Genomic DNA, 19,260 nt, shown 5'->3' on the forward strand with positions numbered 1-19,260 from the left:
AAGAAGCTTGTACAGGATGGAGTAACATAAAGAGCTGCATCAAACCAGTCTTTGGACCGAAGACCACAACAACAACAACAACCGATATCTCCCTACTACTTAAGCGAGATTATCGCTATAATTTGGCATACGCATTGCAAAATGTATCCATATGAATCGTAGATTTTTGACATTACTCTATGTCCCTTAATTTAGAAACATTGTCTACGGAGTGCAGCGATGTTGTGCTATATTTACGTGAAGATCAACAGTCGAGATCGCAATAATATTTGTTTATTTACCAGTTTCGGCTTCTGTTCAGGCCGTATTCAGAAGTTTTTTATTCCTATGGCTGGTGCTGACGGCTTCTCGGTTTTCTCACGATACCACGAGTATCACAGTGTACGATCGTGGTATCGTGAGAAAACCGAGAAGCCGCCAGCACGAGCCATAGGGAACCAAACCTTCTGAAGATGGCTTTATCATAAGCCGAAACCGGCAAATAAACAAATATTGTCGTGATGTCGACTATTGATTTTAACCTAAATTACTCAAAGCCTATCTGACATCATTTATCTAAAACCTCTTTGATTGAACAAGTTACATTTCTCTCGCATTAACGTAACGAACTGGCATCTTTCAGAGGCTAACTCATGAAATATGGTCTTAATTGTAAACCACATGAGAGAAAAATCCACACAACAGCAATTTAAAATCACTTGCGTTGCAGAACACAAAAAGCTATGACCTCATTCCAGCTAATGAAATGAACTGGAATATTATAAAACAGTGACATTAATTCTGAACGTTTCTGCAAACCTGGCTGTTAATATCAGAGACGCGTTTTTAATGTAATGTGCGAGAAGGACGAAACGATTACTAAATAAAATATTGAGTTGCACGTGTCATAATTAAACTCTCTCTCTACGATTTTAATACACAGCAATGACAGAAATTTTCATTTTTGTTTTGATTGTACCCCAATACTATGCAAACAGGGCTATCGGCAGTAACAATCACACAAACTCCGCCAGTCTTGTCCCTCCACGTACATTATGTTAATTGAATCAAACGAACTCGACATGAAAGTAACTGAAATGTGTCCCCAACGCTGTTTTCATTAATTTTCGTAACTGGCTGGAAGTGAAATGCTTTCCAGAAGTAAGAGGTGATGTAACGCAGAAGAGACAGGAACTCATTTCCTTGCCTATTTTCAAGTAATTTCGGTATATGAATTACCATTCTACATGAAACTGATTAACGCTGTTTCATTACACATGCAGTTGAGAGAAGCCAAGACTCTTCGCTATATTTTTATATAAATAGTTTCTGCTACTTGCATGACTGTTTAGACAGAGTTCTATGGTCTCTATTTCATGTACAACCCTCACATCCTTCAGCATTCTCTCATACCAGACACACCAATTTCTTCGTTATTCAGATACCTTTTCAGGCGTTGTCAGAGAATTTGCTCTTGATCTCATCACCGATAATACAGACTGATGAATTCTCATACCGAAATAAATTACATACAGGATCTAGTATCATAAATTACAATTGTCCACTCTATCTAGTTCGTGTATTTTAGCGTACTGTACATAGTTATGCTCAATAAAAATCTAACATCAAAACAGTGTGAAACATAATTTAGCAAAGCTGTTTTCGAAGATTATGATGGCCATGTATGCTGCAGCTAAAATGATAGTCATTCTCAAAACTGTCACAATCCACTCACCTGTCACAGCAAGGAGTCACTCTACTGCAGGAATTGACCTTACATCCAGTCCTATATACTACTCCTGTTTAAACACGCGGGTTTTGTAGTATCTCTGTGTGGTTGCTTAATGTTGTGTCCGCAACGGAAAAATCGCGTCCGTAAGTGAAGTAGCTTCCCCATGAACCATGGACCTTGCCGTTGGTGGGGAGGCTTGCGTGCGTCAACGATACAGAGAGCCGTACCGTAGGTGCAACAACAACGGAGGGGTATCTGTTGAGAGGCCAGACAAACGTGTGGTTCCTGAAGAGGGGCAGCGGCCTTTTCAGTAGTTGCAGGGGCAACAGTCTGGATGATTGACTAACCTGGCCTTGCAAAATTAACCAAAACGGCCTTGCAGTGCTGGTACTGCGAAAGGCTGAAAGCAAGGGGAAACTACGGCCGTAATTTTTCCCGAGGGCATGCAGCTTTACTGTATGGATAAATGATGATGGCGTCCTCTTGGGTAAAATATTCCGGAGGTAAAATAGTCCCCCATTCCGATCTCCGGGCGAGGACTACTCAAGAGGATGTCGTTATCAGGAAAAAGAAAACTGGCGTTCTACTGATCGGAGCGTGGAACGTCAGATCCCTTAACGGGGCAGGTAGATTAGAAAATTTAAAAAGGGAAATGCATAGGTTAAAGTCTGATATAGTGGGAATTAGCGAAGTTCGGTGGCAGGAGCCCCAGGCTGTGGGTAAGCCATGTCTCCGCAATATCCTTTCTTTCAGGAGTGCTAGTTGTGCATGGTTCGCAGGAGAGCTTCTGTAAAGTTTGGAAGGTAGGAGACGGATACTGGCAGAAGTAAAGCTGTGAGTACCGGGCGTGAGTCGTGCTTCGGTAGCTCAGATGGTAGAGCACTTGCCCGCGAAAGGCAAAGGTCCCGAGTTTCGAGTCTCGGTCGGGCACACAGTTTTAATCTGCCAGGAATTTTCAATAAAATATAGGTTTGCGGATAAGCTACTACAAACAGCATAGTGAACGCATTATTGTGGCCAAGATAGACACGAAGCCCACGCCTACTACAGTAGTACAAATTTATTTGCCAACTAGCTCTGCAGATGATGAAGAAATTGAAGAAATGTATGATGAGATAAAAGAAATTATTCAGGTAGTCAAGGGAGACGAAAATTTAATAGTCATGGGTGACTGGAATTCGAGAGTAGGAAAAGGGAGAGAAAGAAACATATTAGGTGAATATGGTTTGGGGCTAAGAAATGAAAGAAGAAGCCACCTGCACAGAGCATAACTTAATAATAGCTAACATTTGCTTCAACAATCATGAATGAATGTTGCATATCTGTAAGAAACCTGGAGATACTAGAAGGTTTCAGATAGATTATATAATGGTAAGACAGAGATTTAGGAACCAGGTTTTAAATTGTAAGACATTTCCAGGACCAGATGTGGACTCTGACCACAATCTATTTGTTATGAACTGTAGATTAAAACTGAAGAATCTTCAAAAAGGTGGGAATTTAAGGAGATGGAACCTGGATAAACTCAAAGAACCGAGGTTGTACAGAGTTTCAGGGAGAGCATAAGAGAACAATTGACAGGAATGGGGGAAAGAAGTACAGCAGTAGAAGAATGGGTAGCTCTGAGGGATGAAGTAGTGAAGGCGGCGGAGGCTCAAGTAGGTAAAAAGACGAGTGCTTGTAGAACTCCTTGGGTAAGAGAAGAAATATTGAACTTAATTGATGAAAGGAGAAAATATAAAAACACAGTAAATGAAACAGGCAAAAAAGGAATACAGACGTCTCAAAAATGAGATCGACAGAAAATGCAAAATGGCTAAGCAGGGACGGCTAGAGGACAAATGTAAGGATGTAGAGATTTACCTCACTAGGGGTAAGATAGATACTGCCTAAAGGAAAATTAAAGAGATCTTTGGAGAAAAGAGAACCACATGTATGAATATCAAGAGCTCAGATAGGAACCCAGTTCTAAGCAAAGAAGGGAAAGCAGAAAGATGGAAGGAGTATATAGAGAGTCTATACAAGGGCGATGTACTTGAGGACAATATTATGGAAATGGAAGAGGATGTAGATGAAGATGAAATGGGAGATACGATACTGCGTGAAGAGTTCGACAGAGCACTGAAAGACCTGAGTCGCAACAAGGCCCCGGGTGTAGACAACATTCTATTAGAACTACTGACGGCCTTGGGAGAGCCAGTCCTGACAAAACTCTACCATCTGGTGAGCAAGATTTATGAGACAGGCGAAATACCCTCAGACTTCAAGAAGAATATAATAATTCTAATCCCAAAGAAAGCAGGTGCTGACAGATGCGAAAATTACTGAACTATCAGTTTAATTAATCACGGCTGCAAAATACTAACGCGAATTCTTTACAGACGAATGGAAAAACTGGTAGAAGCCGACCTCGGGGAAGATCAGTTTGGATTCCGTAGAAATGTTGTAACACGTGAGGAAGTACCGACCTTACGACTTATCTTAGAAAAAAGATTAAGGAAAGAAAAACCTACGTTTCTAGCATTTGTAGACTTAGAGAAAGCTTTTGACAATGTCGATGGGAAAACTCTCTTTCAAATTCTAAATGTGGCAGGGGTAAAATACAGGGCGCGAAAGGCTATTTACAATTTGTACAGAAACCTGATGGCACTTCTAAGAGTCGAGGGCTATGAAAGGGAAGCGGTGGTTTGGAAGGGAGTGAGACATGGTTGTAGTCTCTCCTCGATGTTATTCAATCTGTATATTGGGCAAGCAGTAAAGGAAACAAAAGAAAAATTCGGAGTACGTATCAAAATCCATGGAGAAGAAATAAAAACATTGAGGTTTGCCGATGACATTGTAATTCTATCAGAGACAGCAAAGTACTTGGAAGAGCAGTTGAATGGAATGGACAGTGTCTTGAAAGGAGGATATAAGATGAACATCAACAAAAGCAAACCGAGGATAAGGGAATGTATTCGAATTAAGACGGGTTATGCTGAGGGAATTAGATTAGGAAATGAGACACTTAAAGTAGTAAAGGAGTTTTGCTATTTGGGGAGCAAAATAACTGATGATGGTCGAAGTAGAGAAGATATAAAATGTAGACTGGCAATGGCAAGGAAAGCGTTTCTGTAGAAGAGAAATTTGTTAACATCGAGTATATATTTAAGTGTCAGGAAGTCGTTTCTGAAATTATTTGTATGGAGTGTAGCCATGTATGGAAGTGAAACATGGACGATAAATAGTTTGGACATGAAGAAAATAGAAGCTTTCGAAATGTGTTGCTACAGAAGAATGCTGAAGATTACATGGGTAGATCGCATAACTAATGATGAAGTATTGAACAGAAGAGGAGTATGTGGTACAACTAGACTAAAAGAAGGGACCGGTTAGTAGGACACGTTCTGAGACACCAAGAGATCACAAATTTAGCAATGGAGGGCAGCGTGGAGGGTAAAAATCGTAGAGGGAGACCAAGAGATGAATACACTTCGCAGATTAAGAAGGACGTAGGTTGCAGTACGTACTGGGAGATGAACAAGCTTGCACAGGATAGAGTAGCTTGGAGAGATGCATCAGACCAGTCCCAGGACTGAAGACCACAACAACAACACAAGAATAGGTGAAGTAGCAGAGCAACCCGCCGTCGCCCAGGTATTCACTTATAACAGTGTCTGGACGTTAATATCAAACAGTGTCTGGACTTATGCTTAATATTTTGAAGTTGTTTCTTCTGAGCTTTGTGTCGTACAACTATATGAAGTTGTAGATACATTCAGCAATATATGAGGATATTGTTTGCATAATTTATTGCGAATAGTGTTAGTAACACTTGATGCTGTAAATTTAAACGTCCTGGACGATGCGGCAGTTTCTCAGGCACCTCATTGTTTATTACATCATAATTCTTGAATTATATGTCATTCAGTGGTGTATGTGCATTCTGTGTGGAAACCGTGTCGCTAAAACAGTTAAGAGTGGAAAACTAATAAATTACAACATCATGTCTCATGCGGTACTTCTTTTTCAGCGAGAAATATTTCGTACAAGTACGACATTATGTGTAACATTTGTTGGAAGTTCCCAAGAGCTCTCATTTTCCAATACTGCGCGAATATACTCTCAGTACTGTCTCCTCGCTGGCTGCGCTTCTGATTCACCCCCAGTCGTTTGGTTGACAGGTGGTTCTTACACCAAAAGCTATTGCTACAAGAAAATACGTATATCAAGGTTGGTTGAAATCGGTCCAGTGGTCTAGGAGGAGCTATGGAACATATATACGCACACACACACACACACACACACACACACACACACACACACACACACACACATACAGGGTGGTTTCGAAAGAGAGTGAAAAATTTTACAGGACATAGAGGATGCTCCGTTGAACAATTTGAGGCAGGAAACCGAAGGTTGGAGAAGGCAGCTTAAGGGGATAATAGGAATAAAGTCAAATTTCTGTGTAGTTTTTATTTGCATATTTAACTGCAAATACCATCATTCACACAATGAACGTACCATTACTACTGTGTCTTACAAAGTGCGCTGAAACTGACGGCCATCAACCTCATTGCAAGTATGACATCAGCAAAAAAGCTTTTGACGTATCCTGACAAATACTACTGTTGTGTTTCGAATCACGTCACATCTGAGAACTAATTCCATCTCCATATCCACTGGGGTCTCATACGCAATTAAATTTATATAACCCCATAGTAAATAATCAAGGGGACCTCACACTCCATGGAATAGGATCCCCCCTTCCAATCCAGCGATCAGAGAATAATGTACAGGTACTGCTCCACCGTACTGTACTGTATGTTCGTCATTAGCACTGAGTAATGAATGGATCTGTCGTTGATTCATAGCACGTTGTGTTAAGGGGCAATGCAAATACGATACAATGGAGCCATCGTATGGAGACGTAAAGCAAACTAAACCTATACCATGACCTCCTCTCAATGAGGCTCGTCCTGCTTGTTTCCTTGCAGGAAATAAAGAATGCACCTGCAAATAAGCAGCACAGTACGTGTAGACTTGTATGCATGTTAGTTGTAAATAAGCTGGAAAACAGTAATGCTAGACAAAGCGGTGGACAAGATTACTTCCATATCTCAAGCTGGCTCCTCCGACCGTTGGTTCCTAATTCAAATGGTTCAGTGGAACACGCACTGCATTCTGTTAGATTTTTGCGCGCTCTTACAGAAACACCCTGTGTATCCATTTTCTTAATGTATAACGCAAAAAACAATAAAGAGACAAATTTATATGGTGCATGAGAACTCTTTGGGAACCGTTTTTTTATGCGGTTTCATTTTTCCTGCACCTAATGGCACTTTCATTACAGCGGTCCTCACGGTCAATACTCTTAGCCTAGCATACCTGCAGCTCTCAGCTGAAAGGAACGATTCAGTGGTGTGATGTGGTCTGGGGTCCACACACTGTTTTCCCTTCCTCGCCCCGTATTCTCCCCCTCCCACCATCTCGCCACGCGTCTGCTTACATTCTCCCTCTACGTTATTAGTTGCTACAACCGCTGTGGCACAGCGGTTATACGCGCATCAGACCGGAACCGCGCTGCTGCTACGGTCGCAGGGCCGCCTCGGGCATGGATGTGTGTGATGTCCTTAGGTTAGTTTGGTTTAAGTAGTTCTAAGTCTAGGGGACTGATGGCATGTTAAGTCCGATACTGCTCAGAGGGATTTGAGCCATTTTATTAGCCTCCAGAAAAATATTGACATGCTGCTGGAGTTGATAGCCACACTTGTTGTGTGGTGTTTCGTTTGCGGTCACTGTTTTTTACATTAAGTACAATCTACACACTTACGTTCGATTTATATTCAGTCACAGCTCTTCGACTACTCACACTTCACTGTTTGTTTTTATTCACTCGTTGCACTACTTTTTCGGTTTCTTCTTTTGTCATTGATAAGAAACCGCACCTACGCAGGGTCTTGCTTTATGTGCCCCTACCAATGGACTTCCCCACCATTGGCGAATTCCAGAGCATATCAAAAAGGCTTCGAATCGTCCACAATATTCCAGTACAGTCCACAACATTCGAGAGTGTTTCCGAGTGTTCCACAATGATCTGCGATGTTCCGGTATGTTCCCGAACATTCTGGAATCTTCTCGAATGATCTAGACTAACCCCGATCATTGTGGAATATTCCGGAACATTGTGGGATGATATGGAATGCTCTCGAATAGACTCGTATGTTCTGGAATGTTCTCGAATATTATCGAATGTTCTGGAAATTTGTAGGGGGAGGTACTTCCCAGACCTTATATCTTCAAAAGGACGCACTACGGGTAAAAACCGAAACATTCTTCATGGATGGAGGATAGAGGGCTGCCACACTCTATAATCCCTTCATCGTACCGGATTCGTTTGTGAGTTTAAGCTGAGCGAACATTGTGCAGTTACTTTTACAATATGTATTGAATAAACAGCCCTGCCATTACCACTGACCTACACCCAGAGGAATATATTGGATGAGACATGTCGTGACGATATTCTTCTCTATTTTAATTATCAGGTCGATAATATTGATTAGATATACTACTAGAATGAATGTAGTTAGATACTCTTAAATTATTGAATTCCAAACAACAAAAAAGAGAAGAAATATAAAATCAGTATAGAATCGTAAATTCTACTCTTAATTTAGTTTTGAGACTGCGAGAACTTCTGTGACTTTCGCCAAACTCGCGCCTCCGTTTATTAGAGCACGTTAGCTGATACTGTATAGCCCCGAGAAATAGAAGACCTCCACCTTGACTGGCACTAACAGCAAAGAGCTTAGACAACAAGCAATCGGAATTCAACACATGTAATGTGATTGTTTCCGTATCTGTCGAGCTGTGGTGCATATATCATCAATTACTGTACTGGGAGACGTGGAGCTGCAGTGTTGATCTGTTGCGTGCCGTTGGTCGTCGTGCAGAGGGTGTACGTTGCTACGTATAAACTCTGTCTATATATTGCACACAATATACCGTCTGCAAACTCTAGAGCTGAAACTCCTTCAGTAGGACACAGAACGCGAGTCGAGATTTCTGTTTGCTCATAAGCCAGGAATAGAAACTCGAGCATTCGGTCGCAGACAAGCAGTTCACTATGCCTCAGACGCCATAGAGAAACAAAGAACCGGCTCTCTGCCTACGAAGAAACACTTTAATTCGTTTCTAGTGAATTGCAAGTACTGACAGTCAGACTGCTAACTGGCGCCCTTATCATTGAAGTCTCCGAGTCGCTCCCCAAGCGATGTGTCATCGACATCCAATGGGTTTTACTATACGCGCCGTACGTCGGTTTTCAGCGAGGCACGCGGCGTTTACATGTGCGATCCCTGCAAACGAAGCCCCACGCCCTGTACAAAACATTGCCTCCATTACAAGGGTCATGCAGCTGTTAGCCAACCGCCCGCAGTTCTTGCTCCGTACAAAACACTGTTCCAGAACAGTTTAAAACTCGTCCTACAGCTAAGGACTCCGCAAATCAAGATCAGTTCTCTGCTTTTAGGTGGGAAATGGGCTCACTGTCTCCCGTGATAAGATCTGTGAAGGGTTAACTCGCACCCATCGTTCAAGGCTCCCAGGGCATTCGTTCGTATTAAAGGAACGCTGCCTTCTCTTGTATGACAATACCGATCTCCATTCCGGCTTCCAGCACCTACCTGCTTTCACAGATTTTTTTCTAGCGGCAGGAGAACATCTCGCATCCCCTCACACACGCCGGTCTCGCCACAGGGCAGCCGCCATAAGAGCGGTAAAGCCGTTGTCCCCACTCTCTTCTCTTTAGGGCAGCAAAACCCCCACTCGATCGAACACAACACGGCGTCTTTTCAAACCCCTCTTTTGCTGATTGCCTCCACAGGCACACACAACGGCCATTGCTCCTGCTGTCAGCGTCAAGACATGCTTTTCCAGACATGCTTTCCCAGACATGAAGCACTACAGAAAAATATTAGTACGTGGCGCCCCCCAGTATCACAAAAAGAAATGATCGTAAATCACGGTCTCGTATCGAATAAAATATGCAAGCGGACTGAATACATTACAAAGCCGCCTTACACCTGCAATCATCCCCATCTCACTTACTGAAGCGAATGCAAAGCCTCACAAAAAAACTTCCTCTATATCAACGATATTCAACCAGGATTATGCGTACGCTCATAGGTACCTTCTAATTAAAATTAAATATTTTTCCTCAGTGATCACGAATAACGAAAAATATTTCAGCCTCTTATATTTGAATTGCCCTCTGTCCAATAACACATTTTGCTTATTCTACCAGTCTACCCAACAATGCTTGTTTACACCTTCACTCGCTAATCATTTATATTATTTGCTTCAAACGCCAACAACAATGACTGCAACTGGGAATGTGCCTTGTCGACGAATTTATAGTCCTTCAGTACTCGGCATATTTACTTGACTGTTACGTGCAGGTTCGTTTATTTACACAGTCTCACATCTTATTCTTTATATTTGTGGGATGATTGTCAGATTATCATTGTTTAATTTCTCTTTATTATTGCGGTAATGACTTACATATTAAAAGAGGGTATGGATTTGTAACAAATGTGTGTGATCCACCTCTTCCTCTTCCACTATTTGCAACCAAACTCAGGCGAATAATTAATAAATGAAACCATCCGTACTTCACAGACACTTGGTGAACAATCACGTTGATTACAAAGATACGTCAGTCGAATTTTTCAGTGACAACGCAGTAAATTATACAAAGGTTCAAACGTAATACACAATTTCACAGTATCAACAATGGTGACACTGGAAACATCGTATGAGTTAGCGTTTCAAGTTCGAAAAGTAAATCAACTTATACAGTAATTTAATCTCTCATTATTCCTGCTTCTTTGATTACTGCAGTTAAAACTTTACTCTTAAACTCCGCTAAGGTATCAAATCTACATCTACATCTACATCTGCATCCATACTCCGCAAGCCACCTGACGGTGTGTGGCTGAGGGTACCCTGAGTACCTGTATCGGTTATCCCTTCTATTCCAGTCTCGTATTGTACGTGGAAAGAAGGATTATCGGTATGCTTCTGTGTGGGCTCTAATCTCTCTGATTTTATCCTCATGGTCTCTTCGCGAGATATACGTAGGAGGGAGCAATATACTGCTTGACTCTTCGGTAAAGGTATGTTCTCGAAACTTTAACAAAAGCCCGTACCGAGCTACTGAGCGTCTCTCCTGCTGAGTCTTCCACTTGAGTTTATCTATCATCTCCGTAACGCTTTCGCAATTACTAAATGATCCTGTAACGAAGCGCGCTGCTCTCCGTTGGATCTTCTCTATCTCTTCTATCAACCCTATCTGGTACGGATCCCACACTGCTGAGCAGTATTCAAGCAGTGGGCGAACAAGCGTACTGTAACCTACTTCCTTTGTTTTCGGATTGCATTTCCTTAGGATTCTTCCAATGTATCTCAGTCTGGCATCTGCTTTACCGACGATCAACTTTATATGATCATTCCATTTTAAATCATTCCTAATGCGTGCTACCAGATAATTTATGGAATTAACTGCTTCCAGTTGCTGGTCTGCTATATTGTAGCTAAATGATATAGGATCTTTTTTTCTGTGTATTCGCAGCACATTATACTTGTCTACATTGAGATTAAATTGCCATTCCGTGCACCATGCGTCAATTCGCTGCAGATCCTCTTGCATTTCAGTACAATTTTCCATTGTTGCAACCTCTCGATATACCACAGCATCATCTGCAAAAAGCCTCAGTGAACTCCCGATGTCATCCACCAGGTCATTTATGTATATTGTGAATAGCAACGGTCCTATGACACTCCCCTGCGGCACACCTGAAATCACTCTTACTTCGGAAGACTTCTCTCCATTGAGAATGACATGCTGCGTTCTGTTATCTAGGAACTCCTCAATCCAATCACACAATTGATCTGATAGTCCGTATGCTCTTACTTTGTTCATTAAACGACTGTGGGGAACTGTGTCAAACGCCTTGCGGAAGTCAAGAAACACGGCATCTACCTGTGAACCCGTGTCTAAGGCACTCTGAGTCTCGTGGACGAATAGCGCGAGCTGGGTTTCACACGACCGTCTTTTTCGAAACCCATGCTGATTCCTACAGAGTAGATTTCTAGTCTCCAGAAAAGACATTATACTCGAACATAATATGTGTCCCAAAATTCTACAAATGATCGACGTTAGAGATATAGGTCTATAGTTCTGCACATCTGTTCGACGTCCCTTCTTGAAAACGGGGATGACCTGTGCTCTTTTCCAATCCTTTGGAACGCTTCGCTCTTCTAGAGACCTACGGTACACTGCTGCAAGAAGGGGGGCAAATTCCTTCGCGTACTCTGTGTAAAATCGAACTGGTATTCCATCAGGACCAGCGGCCTTTCCTCTTTTGAGCGATTTTAATTGTTTCTCTATCCCTCTGTCGTCTACTTCGATATCTACCATTTTGTCAACTGTGCGACAATCTAGAGAAGGAAGCACAGTGCAGTCTTCCTCTGTGAAACAGCTTTGGAAGAAGACATTTAGTAATTCGGCCTTTAGTCTGTCATCCTCTGTTTCAGTATCATTTTGGTCACAGAGTGTCTGGACATTTTGTTTTGATCCACCTACCGCTTTGACATAGGACCAAAATTTCTTACGATTTTCTGCCAAGTCAGTACATAGAACTTTACTTTCGAATTCATTGAAAGCCTCTCGCATAGCCCTCCTCACACTGCATTTCGCTTCGCGTAATTTTTGTTTGTCTGCAAGGCTTTGGCTATGTTTATGTTTGCTGTGAAGTTCCCTTTGCTTCCGCAGCAGTTTTCTAACTCGCTTGTTGTACCACGGTGGGTCTTTCCCATCTCTTACGATCTTGCTTGGCACATACTCATCTAACGCATATTGTACCATGGTTTTGAACTTTGTCCACTGATCCTCAACACTATCTGCACTTGAGACAAAACTTTTGTGTTGAGCCGTCAGGTACTCTGTAATCTGCTTTTTGTCACTTTTGATAAACAGAAAAATCTTCCTACCTTTTTTAATATTTCTATTTACGGCTGAAATCATCGATGCAGTAACCACTTTATGATCGCTGATTCCCTGTTCTGCATTAACTGATTCAAATAGTTCGGGTCTGTTTGTCACCAGAAGGTCTAATATGTTATCACCACGAGTCGGTTTTCTGTTTAACTGCTCAAGGTAGTTTTCAGATAAAGCACTTAAAAATATTTCACTGGATTCTTTGTCCCTGCCACCCGTTATGAACGTTTGAGTCTCCCAGTCTATATCCGGCAAATTAAAATCTCCACCCAGAACTATAACATGGTGGGGAAATCTACTCGAAATATTTTCCAAATTATTCTTCAGGTGTTGAGCACAACAGCTGCTGAGCCCGGGGGCCTATAGAGACATCCAATTACCATGTCTGAGCCTGCTTTAACCGTGACCTTCACCCAAATTATTTCACAATTTGAATCTCCGTCAATTTCCTTCGATACTATTGCACTTCTTATCGCTATAAACACGCCTCCCCCTTCACTGTCCAGCCTATCTCTGCGGTATACATTCCAATCCGAGTTTAGGATTTCATTACTGTTTACGTCTGGTTTCAGCCAACTTTCTGTTCCTAGTACTATATGGGCGTTGTGACCGTTTATTAATGAGAGCAGTTCTGGGACCTTTCTATAGACGCTCGTGCAGTTTACTATTAGCACATTAATATTGTTATTCCTTGTTGCATTTTGCCTACTCCTGCCTTGCCGCGTCTCAAGAGGCGTCTTGTCGGGCCTAGGGAGGGAATTCTCTAACCTAAAAAAACCCCATGTGCACTCCACACGTACTCTGCTACCCTCGTAGCTGCTTCCGGCGTGTAGTGCACGCCTGACCTATTCAGGGGGACCCTACATTTCTCCACCCGATAGCGGTCGAGGAATCTAGTTATAATTTTGACACAAGTGTAGGGCGTATAACTGATATGGGGCAAGATATTGTTGATGAAATAGTAGAAAATATGAAAATAGACAAAATGTTTCCGATTGAAACAGATAAATCGATGGGCGTGTCTGATGATGCTGAGCTACTTACCCAGGTCCGGTATTTTGACGTGAAAGAAGATGCTTTTGTTGATGAAACTGTACAATGTACGCCACTGTCAGAACTTAAAAGGGGAAAGGATGTTTTCAAAATTCTTAAGGATCTTATGAGTTTAAAGTTAAATTTTTAGTGTGAGTAATGAGTAAGTTTGTCTAGGATGATGCTGTTTCACTGAAAGGCAAAAAAAAAAAGATCTAATTTCTCGTATTCGCAAATATAAATGGGGGGTACACACACTCAATTGTTTTTGCGCACCGACGTACACTGGTTATCACGAGGGCACATTCGTTTTTTCGAATTGAAAAATGATGTTGGTTGGTTTGTTAATTTGGTGGAGGGGACCAAATAGCGTGATCATCGGTCCCATCGGATTAGGAAAGGACTGTGAAGTAAGTCGGTCGTGGCCTGAAGCTATTTACGGAAATCACAGGAAACGTAATTCAGAATGGCCGGACGTGGGTCTGAACCATCGTCCTCCCGATTGCGTGTCCAGTGTGCTAATCACTGCACCATCTCGCTCCGTAAGAATAGAGGGGTAAAATATATCAATACAAATTTTAAATCTGATCTGGTGAACCATTTTTAAGATGAGTGGATTTGCCAGTTAGCGTATTTGACTGCTAGCTACTCTAATGTCTTGACAGAATTATTTTTAAAGCTCATGACAGAGTAAAGGGGTCTTATTAGTTTTTTGGATTGATTGAGCGAATAGAGCGAATTTTGTACTTTTTCCAACTGTGTTGGAACATAGTGAACAAAATAAAGTTAGTATTGTTAAGGGTCTTTCCGAAATAATTAAATTTCACTTACCATAAAGCAGGTGGCAGTTTTTAAAGTACTTTCCAGAAACTGAGGAAGACGATAATTGACAAGAATGTATTACACATCCGTTTTGCACAAACTCTATGAATTCCTATGGTCTTCCTGTAAAATTAAAAGAAAGTATATGGGAAATGTCCGTTGCCAGTTCATCCGTTTCCAGTTCACTGACAATAAAAACTGAAAATGGCGGTTCATGATTTCTGGTGTAATTTACGCAAAGAGTGACACTAATATTATAGATCTTCTTCTATTAACCTCTACTAATTTGTGTGAACAGACTTTCTCTGCAATGGAAGCAATCAAAACGAAACAAAGAAACTGTTTTAATACTGAATCACCACTGTTATACGAGAAAACGAAGATTCAGCCACGAATGGAGTAACTCGTGTACAGAAAACAAGCTCAACCATCTCATTATCATGTCAGAAACACAAACAAAATCAAATATTTCTTTCTTTGAGCGTTCTATCTGTAACTTAATTACTGCATGTATTTTATAAATTCATAGCAAAATCCTCCCTTTGTAGGATTTAGTAAGTTATGAAGCATAAGATGTATTTTAGATGTGGTAATCTGAATCAAAGATGTGTGATTTGAAGCGAAGATAGGCCTAGGACCTAGGCCTAGGAGTACAGGCTGGAATGTAAAATTGTTGAGGGTACGTGGAGAAAAAAAATGTTTAATGCAGCTACTCTGTATTGCAATTAGAATCCTTTGGGGTGTAGTGCTGCGTTAATACTAAAAATGCGAAAATCATTACAACAACTTACGATTTGGCTATGTTGCAGCGCCCTTCCTCTGTGCGTAGACTAATTATCAGGGAACTGGGGCTTCAGTGCACAGCATTTCTAACAGTGTCAGTCCATTCATTCAAGATGTGTTGAATGGAATGAATTGCCTGATAAGTGCAGGATATAGATTGAGAGTAAACAGAAGACAGACAACGGTAATGGGGAGAAGAAAACAGAATAGCATTGGCAAAAAGGACATTCTTGGCCAAGATTCTGCTACAATTAATCGTTGACCTTCATCTGAAGAAGAAATTTCTGGCTGAGCACGTTTAGAGCACAACACCATTTTATTGTAATGAATCAGGGACGCTGGAAAAAATAAGAGAGTTTGAGATGTGGCAATGTAGAAGGATGCCGAACACTAGTCTGAGTGATATGGAACGAAGAATATTTATCAGAAAATAATCCGTGCATGTTATATAAATGTATGTGTGTATGTTCCACATCTGTTCTAAAGTGACTGGACATATTTCAACCAAACTTGGCACACGTATCCCTTACTGGCAAGAAACAGTTGCTGTGGGTAGTAAGAACCATCTACCTAACATACATCAAAAGGGATGATTACATATACCATGATATACGTAAAAAAAACGCCGCCTCATGCATGATGTTTAAATATATTACTTCTGTACTACTAACTGTATTCGCAATAAATTTCGCAGGCATATGTACTAAGTGCAACTGGAAACGTTTACCATGATATCAAAAATAAAAAAAATAAAAATGGTTCAGATGGCTCTGAGCACTATGGAACTTAACTTCTAAGGCCATCAGTGCCCTAGTACTTAGAACTACTTAAACTTAACTAACGTAAGGACATCACACACATCCATGCCCGAGGCAGGATTCAAACCTGCGACCGTAGCTGTCGCGCTGTTCCAGACTGAAGCGCCTAGAACCGCTCGGCCACAGGGTATCGTGATATCACATAAAGGTCAGGAGATAAGTCATAAGAACTGAAATGCGTTCTCACGTGTCCTGCTTTATTATGTCTGACCTTTATATCTATTACTTGTGTTATACTAACTCTATTCGAAACATATTTTGCGGACAGGATATACATTTGCATCTTAATGTACTTGTATTATTATATCACAGTAAAACACATAGCTCTTGACCTATGACATCGTAAACACTGAAAAGTGTGAAAACTGCCGCATCGTTCACAACGTTTAAATTTATTATTTTCAACGTATTAACTCTACTCACTCGTTGATAGCATCCACATATTCCGCTGAATGTACCTGCACAAATATACCATTGTAAGACATATAGTTCTAGATCTATGACGTGTATAACACTGAATATGAACAAATTCAGCATCAATGCATGGATCTGTAACACATTTATCCTTTATTACTAAGACATTCTTACAGTCGAATCAACTTATTGAAATCCCTGACACCTGGCAGCGCTTTTGGTAGCTTTCTTTTGCGAAGCGCAAACGGCTGTAGGCGAAAATAACAGCTGTCTAGAAAGCCATGAACAGATGTTGCCACATACACGCGAAGCAGCTGCGCCAAGTATACAAAAACGGTCCGGAGTCATGTAGCTTAATTTAGGTGCTGTGCCTATACATTTTTATATTATGAGTATTTTTTTTGTACGGATGTTTCATAATTTCAAAGGTGTTTCGTAAATACATAGAAACGAAGACTTTTTTTTTATATTTGAGTACAAACACAGTTCATCTTTTAGTTCCGTTTCTATTGGAAAACTGGCAAACTGAATACCTGAACAACAGTGGGTGTGTCGGTTGGTGTGTATACAATATCGTCCGCCCCCGGTAGCTGAATGGTCAGCATGACGGACTGTCAATCCTTTGGGCCCGGGTTCGATTCCCCGCTGGGTCGAGGAATTTTCTCCGCCGAGGGAATGTGTGTTGTTCTGCCCTCATGATCATCCTATCATCCTCATCGACTGCAGGGCGCCGAAGTGGCGTCACATTAAAAGACTGATACCCGGCGACCGGTCTGCCCGACGTGGGGCCCTAACCATATGATTAAATTAAATAAACATACAATATAAATTGCACTAGGGAGGACTAAAAACGAAACTCAGTCCAACAGGCCTCCGAAGACCCAAGGGTTATCCTTTGGGCCCGGGTTCGATTCCCCGCTGGGTCGAGGAATTTTCTCCGCCGAGGGAATGGGTGTTGTTCTGCCCTCATGATCATCCTATCATCCTCATCGACTGCAGGGCGCCGAAGTGGCGTCACATTAAAAGACTGATACCCGGCGACCGGTCTGCCCTACGTGGGGCCGTAACCATATGATTAAATTAAATAAACATACAATATCCATTGCACTAGGGAGAACTAAAACGAAACTCAGTCCAACAGGCCTCCGAAGACCCAAGGGTACGGACCAACTGCCGTTTCAAGTGCAGCCTAATGATGTCAAGGGATGCGGGTGCGGAGGTGTGTGTGGTCGGCACACTGCTCTACTGCCTATTACTACTGTCAAGTAGCTTCTCAGTTGGCCTCACAAGGGCTTAGTGCACCCTTACAGGTCAACAGAAGATAGTAGTGCCAATGTTCACGATGGTACTTACCGTCGCTGGTCTAACAAGAACTGGTATATCAACAGCAGCACTGGAATTGACACTAGAGGAGGCTTTAGAACATAAGGACTGTAGATGACTACAGAGTTTGAAATAAATAACTGAGGATATGAAGAGCGAGGGAGGAAACGGTAGCGGGTCTTTTCGAATCAGTCAGATGACAGATGACGCCAAAAGTAACAAAAAATGTGTTTTAAAGTACCTTAATGTTGCGAGTAGCAGATACCAATGGGCGGAGTTACGTGTTATTCCTGGCAGCAGCTGATGGCCCGTTACAAATTGGCGACATGCTTGTGGCGCCATGTATCTCCGCTGTTAGTTGCACATAAACAACGTGAGTATCGTACAAACTGTTTGATTAGCTTGTCACTGCAGCATCCAGTGGGTCCACAGTGTTCACATTATGAGAATCGTACCAGGATTGCTGACATTCATGACAGTGGGAGCCTGTAGCCCTACCGTCCACTAATGTCAGACTGCTTTAGGATGTCAGTTGCCTCTCTTGTTTTGTGTGTGCCCATCTACTGTTCTCTTAATAATATTCATATTCCTTGAAATTTAGCGGCCTGACCACAATTATGATGTTGCTCTGCAAGTACCAATTTGGTGCGCTGGTCCACTGCAGTACAGCTGTCATGCTATGCTATGTTGGTGCTGACACGCTTTTCAGTTGACGCCATTTACTAGATTTTTAGAACATCCTGCTAAATTCTGAAACCTGTGCCCATTCTGGAGAACTGGTTTTTAGCCTTCTAAATGGCGCTCCTTGCCTGCTTAGTCACTGATGAGCTTGACATAAAGTGAGTATGTGAGTGTGCCACTGGGAACCTTTTGTTTACTGGGTCTGCCTTTCTGTTTAAGTTTGTTGGTCCTCTATCGAATCCGTTGGGTTAGAAGTTGTTTCACAGATATTTCAATAGATTTTTGTTTGAATCACTGATATGGTGGACTCAGACGGTCTCTGTGTGTGGAATGGAACAATTCTCAGCCGGAGTGCTGGCTGGTGTGGGGAGGATGCGGATAGATCTTGCGACACGTTCTGCGATTGGCAGTTCGTAAGACAACCGCTTAAAGGAGGGCAACTCTATCATTAGTTTCGTCCTCTAGCAAGAACTGGAGATTTCTGTAAACACTCTGATCCCTAGTTTACCTATTTTCGAAGCCTTATCTCAGTGCCAAATAATCCTCACCACCACTTTGAAACACCCTATCTCTTACATTGTTAACTGGAAACGGCGTGTGTCAAAGATTCTCACCAGCAATGTGAGAGCAAGTAG

This window comes from Schistocerca gregaria, chromosome 1 (assembly GCF_023897955.1).
Source record: "Schistocerca gregaria isolate iqSchGreg1 chromosome 1, iqSchGreg1.2, whole genome shotgun sequence".
Taxonomy (NCBI): domain Eukaryota; kingdom Metazoa; phylum Arthropoda; class Insecta; order Orthoptera; family Acrididae; genus Schistocerca; species Schistocerca gregaria.